This window comes from Pinus tabuliformis, chromosome 2_2 (genome assembly GCF_031772625.1).
Source record: "Pinus tabuliformis cultivar Carrire ecotype Pingquan chromosome 2_2, CPIR1, whole genome shotgun sequence".
In the NCBI taxonomy this organism is placed as follows: domain Eukaryota; kingdom Viridiplantae; phylum Streptophyta; class Pinopsida; order Pinales; family Pinaceae; genus Pinus; species Pinus tabuliformis.
The window spans coordinates 940,976,468-940,990,018 of NC_142300.1; the positions used below are offsets into that span (position 1 = coordinate 940,976,468).

A 13,551-nucleotide genomic window follows, 5' to 3' on the forward strand; every position below is an offset into this window, starting at 1 on the left:
AGTGGGCTCGTAAAACAGTCAAAATTACATATCCAAAAGCTAGCTAATATGCGTGCGATAACGCGTTATTTATAACTGAGGATGATACAACTACTTCCTAAATGCTGCGCTGCTAAACAGACACGTGAATAACCATGTCCGGAGATCTAGCAATATGGTAGCTGTGACAATTAAATCCAAGGAGGGGTGGCTTTTAGATTTGGTTCATGGAACAGTCCACAGGTGTTAGCACTCCTCCTGAGATCGAGGAATTTGCCACGCAAGTCTTCATGTGGTAAAAACAGAGTCCTACCACTGCAAAACTCTTAGATTGACCACCGCTTTGACTGTCCTTGACCATGGCCTTTTGTGAGTGATTCAGCTGAACCAAGGGGACATGTTCCATGTCCACATCATTTGCAGCTTGCCCATGTGGCCGAATTCTCCAGTAGACACCTGTAACATAGAATTCAACAAAAAGGCTGCGGAAAGTTGAGCTGGCTGCGGAAACTGACAAGATTCCACAGCTGACTGAGCAAAAATCTAGATCAAACAACATTCACAAGACATAGTTAGGAAACCATGTTATATGCTCTTTTTAAACTAATATGCAATGATTTGACAGCTTGGTGGTTCAGGTAACTGGAAAAAAAAAGCTAAAAATGTGTATAGGGAAGATGCAGGTTTGGGACTCAACATACCCCCACTGTGAAGGTGTTGCATGTCCTCATGCAACCATAATTTTAGTCATTCCCCTTTAGTCCATATGTTCTGAAGCCTCTGCTAGTACATCCAGTCCTCTTCTCTTCTTTCTTGGTGCCACCACCATCCTGGGTTTCCTTATCAAACATCTGAATTTGAGATTGATTAATTCCCTGCTCAACTTTCTGCACTTTTTCTTTAGTTTCTTGTTCTTCTTCTGCCATAGTCCCAAATGAAGCATAGTATTATCATGAATGATTTTGTCCACTTTGCTTTGCTCCTTTAGTGCTTCATTTTCTTGTTTAATGTGCCTGTTTATAACCTCCAATTCAAACACTTCTTGTTTTAAGGATTAGACTTGTGCATCTTGTGTTATGTGGGGCAGAGTGGATGATGTGATCGGGCCTGCAGCTGTCTTTTCTAAGGATTCGAGGTAATCATACACCTCCTGCTAACTTGGATCTATTTCGGGTGTTTTCCTTGGACTGACTTCAAAGTCTTGTTGAGGAGGAGGACTGCTTTCTAGTTCTGGCCGAGAAGGACTTACATCAACATCTGGAGGGCTGGTTTCAATATTTGGCTAAGGATGAGGTGGACTACGGCTAGCTAGAGGTTTCCTCCAGTTGATGAAGTGGGGTCCTTTTACTTGTGTTTTCCTCCACTTTCCTCTAAGCCTGTTGCTTCTTCTTAAATACTGTGGGCTAGTACTCCTTCTTCCATGCTCTATTTTCCTTTTTCTTTCTTCTTGGCTGTAGCAGCTTGTTTTTGAAGATGCACTAGTCTCTCAGACAATGTTTGATAGTCTTCCTCTATAGATGGCTCTGGTGATTGCTAGACTTCTTCTATGTTCCTTTTTCCTTTCAATTTCCTCTGTTTTCTGTCCTTAGTTCTTTCTTCCTTCTCTTTTTGACCAACTTCTTTAGTTTTACTAATAGGAGAGTCTTGGATTATGGCACTTTTTTCTTTTCTCCTACTCCTTCTTGGTGTCTTTGGTGTATTGCTTTCAGGTGCCTCAGGTGGCTCTTGAAAGTAATTTATTATTAAGAACCATTCCCAGGTATCTTTGTTTTTCTTCAGTTGGTCTTCGATGAGAATCCTTACAAGTCCATGATGATATAAATGAGGTTCTATGTCTCCTATGTTATTTTGGACTGTGGTGCTCATCTTTTTCAAGCTCAGTAGTAAGAAATAAGGCAGATTAAGGGTTTAACTTTCTAAGAAGTTAATCAATAACCTAGCATGATACATGTACATTGCTCCAAAGCGTCCTTCGCAAGTGATAAACTTTTGAATGATTAATAGTAAGCTGGCCCATTCTTCTTTTAGTGCATGAACAGGAATTCCTTTTGTAAATACAGTTACGTCCATACCTGGGTTACGTACTATTATTCTCCATGCCTGCTCATGCACACTTTTGTTTTTAAACCAACACTCACCTTCTTGGGGCAGGTCTGTGGCAGCTGCTATTGATGCTTCAGTGACCGTGAAATTCAAGTCTGCAATTTCCACCATCTAGCCGTTGAAAGACTGTGCAAAGGCTTTTGTTACCTCCTTATTATGGCCTTTAAATTTTTGAATGAAGTGTAGCCATTTTGCTTTCTTCAGCAAATATTTTACTTGAGGGTAACCTTCTAAATACTTAGGTCCTTCCGGTTCTGCCCTTAATAATCGTCCCATCCTTTCCTCTGGTTGAAATTCAACTGAAATTCAACTACGTGTGAGGGTTTAGCAGAGGTAAGATGGCTAGGTTGTAGGGTTTATGGCAAAAAAAATAGTGGCTGCAATTGATAGATGGATAACGGTAATGGGAGTGTTCAGGAACTGCAAGCGGAAACAGAGGATGAGCAGCCGAGGTGAGTTCACAAAATGGAGTGAAGACGTATGTGAACGAGGTGGCTTTAACAAAATGGTAGGGTAGTGAAGTGAAGTCAGAATTTTGAATTGAACGGCTGCGTACAAGATGTATTTACCATACCTCTTTTATAAATATGGTATTTGGCCCATAAGATTCACTTAAATAAAACCTATTCTTGAAAATGGGCGAATGGATTCACTTAAATAAAACCTATTCTTGAAAATGGGCGAATGGAAGGTTGTAAGTCCTAATTTCAAGGGCTAAATTTACCTTTTTTACCCTCTCCCTTAAAATAAGGTGGGCTATTTGAGGTGATTTGTAAAAATTTACTATGATACAAAATATTCGCCCACTAAAAATTTAAAACCCTTTAATTTCGCCAAAGGGCGAACATTCGCCCCTAAAATTATCCTTGTGTTACACGTTTATGGAATGGCTGCGAAAAATGCGGTGGAGAGGAGCCGTAATGAAATAGGTCACATCTCATGATTACAAGTGGAGTATGAAAGTGCAGTCATCTATGAGTTAAACCCGAAAATTAACCATGAGACCGTTTAGGGAATAAATGCATGGTTTATGGAATAATGTCGTGGAATGGTAATGGGTAATGGAGCTATCGTGATAATCATTGCACATAGTGGATCTTTAAGGTTTAATAACTATGCAAAATTGTGCCTTTGATTGCTATTTGAAAGAAATTTTTGCTCATACCTTGGAATCCTTGTCATTTGTTGTCCATTAGCCTTTAATCAACTGCTCCTTATTGATGTCTGTAGATGCTCCATGTCTTCATAGCATATGCTCAGTCATACCTGCATTTTCATGATTATTGCACTAACATTTTGACTATAAATTTGAAAAACAGAGTGGTGGCTGCGGAAACTGCTTCTGGCTGCGGACACTGATTCCAGTTGCGGAAACTGACACAACACCCACTTGGCTGAATAAAGATAATTAGATATTAACTAATTGAATGAAAATGGTCATGAAGGAGACATTTATTGATGAAATGGAATGAGATGGATGAGATGAAGTGATATGAAATGGAGTGAAGTGAAATGAAAATGAAATGGAGATGGATTGGGATGGAAATGAAGTGAAGTGAAAATGGGAAAGAAGGAGAGAATTTTTTTCGAAAAATATAGAGTGTCGGGTGTCCCTAATTTTCACTCTACATTTTTTGTATAAGATTGCCAATCAGTGATTGGTTTTCAGGCTTATACAAATATATATATATATATATATATATATATATATATATATTTTAACAGAAAGAAACAAAGGCTAGGCTGGTGGGGAAGAAGGATTCTTCTTCACCAGCCTTATTGCAGAATTCTCTTGAAACATTTTGACAAATTCCTCTTTTGAGAGTGGCTTATGATAAATTTTCAATCTGTGGCCATTCACAATAAGAGGAGTTTGAAATTCATCAATGGTCTTGATTCTTACCTCTCCATTGCTAAAGACTTTGTCAATCTCATATGGCCCAAGCCAATGGGTCTGAAATTTACCTTTGAAGTCTTTAAAATTGGAATCAAATAGTAATGCCCAATCTCCCTCTTGAAACTTTTTCTCTTTGATGTGTCTGTCATGCCACTTAGCTCTTTGATGTTGAACTAGATCAGTTCTTAAGATTGCTTCTTGTCTGATCTCATCTAGCTCATTCAGCTGCTCCATTCTGTGCTTTTGAGCTTCTGATAGATCCATCCCCAACTGAACTGCCATCTTGAAAGTTTTGACTTGAAACTCAATGGAGAGCAGGACTTCTTTCCCATAAACAAGTTCATAGGGAGAATGTCCTGTTGTATTCCTCCATGTAGTTCTGTAGGCCCATAAGGCTTCAGGAAGCCTTTCTGCCCAATCTCTTCTGTGTAGATGAACAATTTTGGTGATGATGCTTTCAATAAATTTGTTTGTAGACTCCACTTGGCCATTTGCTTGCGGATGGTAAGGAGTAGATTTTCTGTGCTTGATTTTGTATTCTTCCATAAGCTTCTCCATCATGTTGGATGTAAATTGACTTCCCTGATCTGTCACAATTTCTCTTGGGACACCAAAGCGAGTAAATATATCCTCATAAAGAAAATTAACAACTGAATTTTCAGTAGCAGAAAGTAATGCTTTGGCTTCTACCCATTTAGTGACATAATCAATGCATACCAATATATACTTCTTCTGTTTAGATGGTGGATTAATGGGTCCAATAAAATCTAAAGCCCATTTTTCAAAGGGTTCGATGAGTACCTGTGGTTGTAATGGCATTTTATTTGAAAGAGTCGGTTTCCCTACTCTTTGGCAGCTGTCACACCTTCTGACATATTCTTTTGTATCTTTGAAGAGGGAAGGCCAATAATATCCTAAAGAAAGGATTTTATAGGTCTTCCTTTTGTCAGCAAAGTGTCAACCGCATGGTTCATCATGACATGCCTTAAGGATGTCAGGCATTTCATCTTCCCGAACACATCTTCTGATCACACAATTTGGCCCTGTTTTAAACAATTCGTTAGAAATCCATGAATATTTTGAACTCTCCTGAATAATTCTTCTTTTTTCACTAGGAAATAGATGTGGAGGTAGCTTCCCTGTAACCAAATAGTTAGCAACATCTGCATACCAAGGAGTCTTAGTAGTTACTGCAAATAAATATTCATCTGGAAACTTATCCTCTACAGGAGAATCTTCGTTAGTATTTTGGACCCTAGACAAGAAATCAGCTATTGTATTTTGTTTCCCTGGTCTATCCAATACAGTAATATTGAATTCTTGTAAAAGTAAGAGCCATCTTGTAACTCTGCCATTAGTAACAGGTTTGTTCATTAGATATCTAATCGCAAAATGATCAGTATGGACAAAAGTTTCATAGCCTGTTATATAATGTCTAAACTTATTGATTGCATGAACAATAGCTAAGAACTCTTTTTCAGTCACAGTATAGTTCAACTCAGTGGGAGTCAAATTTTTACTGGTAAAGTAAATGGCATAAGGAACTAAATCCTTTTGACCCAACACAGCCCCTAGAGCTGTATCTGAAGCATCTGTAGAAATATGGAAAGGAAGTTTTCAATTTGGCCCTCTCAAAATGGGTGCTTCAGATATTCTTGTTTTCAAAGTTTCAAATGCTCATTGAAAATCAGGATCCCATTTGAATTCACAGTCTTTTGTAAGTAATTTGAAGAGTGGAGATGCTATTTTGGTGAAGTTTTCTATAAATCTTCTATAGTACCCAGTAAATCCCAGAAAATTTCTAACATCTTTTTGACAATTTGGAATAGGAAACTTGGATATGACTTCAACTTTTGATCTATCAACCTTAATCCCATCCCTTGAAATATGATGTCCCAAAACAATACGTTCAGTAAACATCATAAAACATTTTTCATGACTCAATGAAAGGTTTGCTTCATTACATCTTATAAGGACTTTTTCCAAATTCTCTAATGCCTCTTCAATTGAATCACCATAAACTGTAAAATCATCCATATAAACCTCTACACAATCATGGATTAGATTAGAAAAGATTCCTAGTACTGCCCTTTGAAATGTTGCGGGTGCATTACATAATCCAAAAGGAAGCACTCGGTAAGCAAAAGTTCCCCATGGACAGGTAAATGTGGTCTTATCTTGATCTTCAGGTGCTACCTGAATTTGATTATAGCCACTAAAACCATCCAAAAATGAAAAGTACTTTTTGCCTACTAGAGTATCTAATACCTGATCGATAAAGGGTAAAGGAAAGTGATCCTTCAAAGTTGCTTTATTCAATTCCCTGTAATCAATGCATACCCTCCATTTACCATTCTTTTTAGGTACTATAACCAAAGGAGAAACCCATCGGCTATTTGAAATTGGATAAATGAAGTTTACATTGAGTAGTTTTTGGAGCTCTTCTTTCACTATCTCCCTAAGGTTTGGATTCATCCTTCTCTGAGGTTGTCTGATTGGTCTACTATTTTCCTCGATGTAGATGTGATGAATGCAAGTCTTAGGGTCAATACCTTTCATATCAGTATACTCCCATGCAAATGCAGTAGAATGTTTTTGCAAGATTTTGGTTAGCTCTCCCTGTTGTGATTTTTCCAAGTTTTTGTTGATATTCAATGTTTTAGCCGGAAAGATCTCAATGGCGGAACTACCAAATTCTTCCATAGAGTAAAGAGACATTTGTCTAGATGATAGATACTCAATGTCAGAATCTAACTGAAATTGTGTGTGGTCATATTCTGAAGATGTTTCAAATTTTTCTAATGTGTTCAAAATTTGACTATCTTCACTGATTTCAGAAATGGTAAAGACAGGTTGTATAGTGTTGGGCCTCAAAATAGTCCCTATTTTCACTCCATTATTCACCAATATCTTCACATTTTACCTTCATGTCACCTCCATTCCACCTCCACATCATTACATTTACCTCATTATTGGGTTATAACAATGATCAAATTCGAATTTGATAAGATAAGCCTCATGGAAAAGATCATGATCTCATGGAGAAGATCATGGACCTCATGGAGGAAATCATGGAGGATAGGGTTATGTGTCTAGATGGTTGAGAAATGTATGGAACTAAAAGAGAGATTAGTGGATCATCATTATGAGTTTGTTATCTCATCCCATTGTATAAATAGGAGTACCTCCTCCATTCCAAAGGGAGGACTCTTGGAGCATGTATCCAACTTATGATGGAATAGAATAAAGCTTCATTTTACATATATTTCCATTATGTAGTTTTAGATATAAGTTGCCTTAATATAGTATATGGAATAGCTTGTCACTTTGTTCTTAGGAGAATTGAGCTCACTCTAGAAGGATCAAAGGAACATGTTATTTCATATTAGATCTTATTTCATTTAATTGCTTAGATGTTTGATGTTTGAGGATTTGTTTGTGATTGATGAATGAGTTTTAAATTAGAATCTTATCAGCATATGAGAGGATAACCAAGGGTCTAAGTTAGGCTCTCTCTCTATTTGATTTGCATGATAATTGAAATTCATTCTTTTGCTTTTATGTTTCAAGTTATTTCATTTCTTATGCTTATGAATGAATCTTAGTTTAGTTTGGATTAGTACATGAGAGGACAATCAAGAGACTAAGTTAGTCTTTCTCTCTCTTTGAATCTGAACAACAATTAAAGTTCATTCTCTTGTCTTCATTTCAAGTTTCTAGTTTTATGTAATCAATGATTTCTCTATGATATTGTAGGGAAGGACAACCAGGACCTCCTTAGTTAGGAGCCTCTTCCCTTGCATATTATATTGAATCATAAATCATTTAGTTAGACATAGAGTTAGTTGCCTACTCCTGCATATATTTTGTTGGCATCATCACAAGCTTACGAGTTTCCCTGGTTGATAATTTAATGAAGCAATTTAAGCCCAATAAATTGCCCAACATTTTGGCGCCGTTGCCGGGGATGGTGCTAAGGGATTAGGCATTAGGAATTTAATTCAGTACTAGTATTTTTCTTTAGACAAAATAACTTGTGAGACCTGGTGATAGCAGGATCTTCACAAAGGAAGTTCAAATTTGAGTTTTCTGATGTTTTAGTGTTTAGCTAGTTTTAAATTTCGTCTTTTCAAAAAAACCCCCCTGCATAAATAAAAACAAATCAAGCGATTAGTATGCTCTCTTCCTGCGCTTCGTGCGATCAGGAAGATCAGAAAATCTATTGATTTTGTTCAAATAAAAATACTCTTGCTGAAGAACTAATTTGCAAAAAAAAAAAACAATAAAGAATTTTGTGAATGAAAGAAACGTCTTTAAATTTTTAGATGAAATTTAGTTTTTTTAATTTTAGATTTAAAAAAATAAAAAATTTAGTTTTTAATTTTAGATTTAAAAAAAAAAAAAATCAACAAAATAATAATAATAAAATTCATTTTAACAACTAACCATTTTTTGATAGGGTTACCATTTTTGTTTTTAGACTTTAAAAAAAAATAATCCAACCAACCAACCAGCGTATTCATGAAAACAAAACAACTCAAAACATATAAAAAAAACAAACTCAACTGAATTTACAATCTTGGCTTGGGTTGTAAAGAAACTTGTACTCTGCTTGAGCAGATTGAAAATTTGCAACGCCCTATAACTATGGAAGCAGGATCGGTAGTTCTCATGGATTGGCTATGGAGAATAACAGTGTGGAGGGTTTGCGACCAAATGCTAGAGGGCCTGGATTGGTGATGCCTAAGCACCACCTGAACTACTAACTGATATAAGTCTTGTAGCCTGTGCCACCAATCCATGATTGCAAAGCTCATCCAACTTGTCAGGAAAAGATGCAAATGAATCTGCATGTATATGTATCCCGAAAAAGAATTCTTGAAGAAAACTCCATGGGTTCCATTCGTATGATGAACGATGTCAACACAAGCGCCGCAAAGTAATTGGCTAGGTATATGTTGGCCAACAATATGACCTTCTGCAGTGGAAAGAAAGCCCTGATTTGCTCGAACACGAAAATGGCCACCAGGAGGGGAAGCATGAGGAAAATGCAGGAGATCCCCGATGCTACGAAGGGGGCATAATGCTGTCCTACCAGCGGGCGGAATCCATTGGCGATTTCTTCGTTGGAAATGCTCAAATATATTTTTGATCTGTTGGAGAGCTTCTGGATCCCTGGCATCAGCTGATCTGCGACTTTCTCTGCCATGTCATGAAATTTTGATGGCAGATCCGTGAATTCTTGAATTAAGTCATTGTATTCATCTTCGGGGAGTTGGATCTCCACGTCTTTGTTGTTCGTTGAGTTTTGAACTTTCCATGGCATTTCTGTGGCTGTAGAATTCGTGGAACCTTGGAATTCCGTGTTGGCCATCGTGTCTCTAGAATCTTCTAAGCTTTCGGCTTGCTTTAATTCTGGCTGTTCAAAGGGGAATTCGCGATGCCTTCAGCTTCAGTTCCTTGTTCTTTCTGCATCTCATCTATTGTCAAAATTACATACCTGCATTTCAACAATGATGAGAGCCCATGCAGGCCTTGTGAAATGTTTTGACCCAAGCAGCAACGTAGAATATATTAGCAAGCTATGAGAAGACGCACTGGTTCAAAGAAAGAGCGTAATTCTCTCCATGTTAGCAGCGCTCCACTAGACTCCAGAAATCCTGTGAAAGAAGGTAACAGATTGTCTCCAACTGTTAGCAGATTTCAAGGAAAAAATACTTGTGTTAAGCATTGCATTGTGAGCTAAAACTTCAGTTAAACAACATGAGCGATTGCCACATATTTGCCATTAATTTAATAAATGAATCCTTGCAAAGGCAATTTTATTTAATTAAATTGGCGCTGGAGATCTGGCTGACGTGTAAGCTCAAGCAGAATGGACTGAGAAAGATATTTCGTGAGCAAAACGGTAAGAGCCAAAATCTGATTCATTTTCATTAATGCAGCGGATATTTTTGAGAAAATCTCGGGATATTTTAATGAAACATCAGTTATAAGATAATGCATTTACCATCGCTAAGATGTGTCACTACCGTCATTCATTGAGACTCTTCCATCAGTGAAGCCGTAGGATGTTTAAATGCATTTCCATTCCCTGTTGCTCAGGAGTACATCGCAGGTTCGGAACGCCGGGAGCGGGGCGCTGTGGCCTATGCACAGGAGCAGAACGGCTGTTTCATGTCGGAATACTCCTTATTGGCAGAGGATGTCGAGACAGATATTCCTTGGGCCACCGAGGCTTTGGGGTTTGAAACCCGAAGCGGTGAATCTCTGGATAGGAAACGAGAGAGCTACCACCTCGTTCCATAAAGATCACTATGAGAATTTGTATGCGGTTGTGTCAGGAGAAAAACATTTTCTTCTCCTGCCTTCAACGGATGTGCACAGAATGTATATAAAGGAATATCCAGCTGGGCATTATGTGAGATCCGAGGAAAATGGAGAGTTCAAAATAGAGTTAGATACACCATTGCGATATGTTCCATGGTCGAGTGTTGATCCTTACCCACCATCATCACAAGCTGAACAACAAAGAATGTTATTCCCCAGATATTTTAATGGCCCAAAGCCATTTGAATGTACAGTCCGAGCAGGCGAGATGCTTTACCTGCCAAGCTAGTGGAAAATGTAGGTTAATTGAGCCACGTTGTAGAGAAAATCACTACAGTTCATCCCATCTAGGTAAATCGATTCTCCATGCAATCATAGGGGACTATATTGTTCTCCTTTCATACAATCCTGAGATTAGGAAACTTCATTTTAGTTATAGTTTAATTTTAGAATTTTTCTTTATTAGGTTTTAATTAAAAAAGAATAAAAATTTGTTGATTTTCAACTTAAAAAAAATCTCAACTTAAATAACAAATTAAAAAAAAAATTGTTTTTTAATTTGTTGTTTAAAAAAAAAAAAAAATCTCAAAAATCAAATTTGTTATTAAAAAAAATAAAAATAAATAATAATAATAATAATATTTTGTGTGTTGATTAAAATAAAAAAAATAAGAAAAAAATCAAAACAACACAAAATAATTTTTTTTGTGATTTTCTTATTTATATTAAAAAAAAAAACTAACTTCATTTTAGTTATAGTATATTTTTAGAATTTTTTTTTTATTAGGTTTGAATAAATAAAATTTTGTTGATTTTAAAAAAAATTCAACTTAAATAATAAATTAAAATTTTATGTTTTTAATTTATTGTTTAAAAAAAAAAAATTCTAAATAAATAAGTAAAATCAACATAAAAATTATGTTTTCATTTATTTATTACTTTTGATAAATTAAAAAAAAAAAAATAGTACTTTTGATATTTAAAAAAAAAAATTCACAAAATTCACGCAGATTTGAAAATAAAAAAAAGAAGGATACTTGGAAACACATTTCGAAAATCGATTGGAGGATTCTAAAGACAATAATTATTTCTGATAGCTTTAAGTTGGCATTAACTCATCACATCTTTCTGTTGTATGCTTTATGATGCACTAATATGCAGAACACAACAGATAATTCTAATGTCCATCTTTTTGCCAAGTACATTTCATGAGTTATCTGACACAAACAGGGAGTATTATTTTTCATGGTTGTTTTTAAGAATGGATTGAAATTGATATCATGAATTGAGTTACTTTCAACACTTTGATTTTTCTTAAATCTGTTTTATTTGGTATGAAATTTTTGCGTAAGAATCATGAAGGAAATGCGCAATTCTTCTTGAACAAACTTATGTTTTCTTTCTGCCAAGTTTTTTTTTACAGGTTACAGGATAACAAAGTTATCATTAAGGAGATTGCATTGTGACGACAATTAGTCTTCCAAAGACTCAATTCATGAAAAATTCTGAAGACAAATCCATGTCCACAACCACTACCTTGCACTTCCCTTTTTCAAAAAGATTTTGAATTCCACCAATCGTACATCCATAAGGCGTGACACTTCCATATCCATTTTTCACAGCAAGAGTTCTTATTCATACACCATGCATTTCCTTACATCCATCCATTTTCCTTGTCATTATCATTCCCCTTCATTTCCGCCAATAAAACCCTGCTTGAGTCAAAGTCCTAGAGTCTAAGTATCATTGAAAAAAACACCTAGAGGCTTGCATGCCTTAATGGCAAGTACTCTTGCCAATGAACAATGGGAGTACATTAATATCCCTTGTTCGTTGGATCTTGTAGGTGGCTCGACCACGACAAATTTATTTGTACCTACAAAGATGTGTTAGGCATCCTGACTCCCATTGGAATCAATGGTGGGAGCTCTTGTGTTGGCTAGGGGCATTCATTAACGACCACTAAGTCAACAACTTCTTGCTATGTTCGACATTGACACATTTAATCACATAGTAAGATTTGTGCCATCGAGCGTTGAAGACTTGAAGACCCATATTTTGTAGCAGATGCAGCCAATTTCCTTTCATTGTTTTTTAGTTTGTCATCACTTGAGGAGAAGTCAATCAATAAGGCTGGGAGGGAAATGTAACTTCTATATTTTGTATACCTTCCAAGCCTTATAGATTTTCAGCCATATTCAGCAAACTCATCAGATTCATCATCCAACATCGAAGGATCCAGCAGCTGATACGACAATACAGATCCATCTTTCATCCACCATTTTCACAACCAAGTAAAGAAGACTACGAACAACAGTTTTTGCAGCCACACGTGCACAACTCTCATTCACTTTTGGAAGGGTAATTTAAGGTATGATATTTTCTAACTTTTAACCATTAAATTCCTTGAAAAGTTAGAATAATAATTTTTGGAAAAAACTTCACTTCCTTTCTTCATTTCACATAACTGCCCAAACCATCCGTTTAAGGGGAAGGATACATTTACATACATGCTTTGTCACATTCATATAACATCCACATTCATATATCACATTCTAAACCCCACTTACCTCCAACTCCTTCAAAAGTATTTCAAAGTTAATTGGATGCCAACACAATCATGGTTGTTACACAAGAACCAACCATGACGCATTCCAACAAAAATACTCTGCCACTATTACATGAGCATACAAATGGCTTTGTCAAAAGTATTTAAAAGTTAATTGGATGCCAACACAATCATGGTTGTTACACAAGAACCAACCATGATGCATTCCAACAAAAATACTCTGCAATAAAAATCACATTATCAATATGCAAAGATCATACATTGAATGCAACAAACAAAATATGGTTGAAACACAGGAACCAACCAAGTTGTAGTTCATCAAAATAACGCTTTGCAAAAGTTAAGTAAATGATATCATGCAGAGTTTAAGCCAAAGCTCAAGTACCAAAAAGTAATGTAATAGATTGCATGAGGACATGCAATACCTTCAGTTTGGGGGAGATGTTGGGCCTTAAAATAGTCCCTATTTTCACTCCATTATTCACCAATATCTTCACTTTTTACCTTCATGTCACCTCCATTCCACCTCCACATCATTACATTTACCTCATTATTGGGTTATAACAATGCTTTTCCAAAGTTTATTAATTATTAACATTTTTAAGTGGATTTATGGCTAAACTTTAGAAAATAATATGCTTATACTTATACCTAACAATTAGAATGATTTTGT

The 13,551-nt window shown here is 36.1% G+C and overlaps 1 pseudogene; it reads left to right on the forward strand.

Annotated features, from left to right (window-relative positions):
- Nucleotides 1–2,472: 2,472 nt before the first annotated feature.
- LOC149196275 (lysine-specific demethylase JMJ32 pseudogene) lies at nt 2,473–10,598 on the forward strand (annotated as a pseudogene).
- The last annotated feature ends 2,953 nt before the right edge of the window (nt 10,599–13,551 follow it).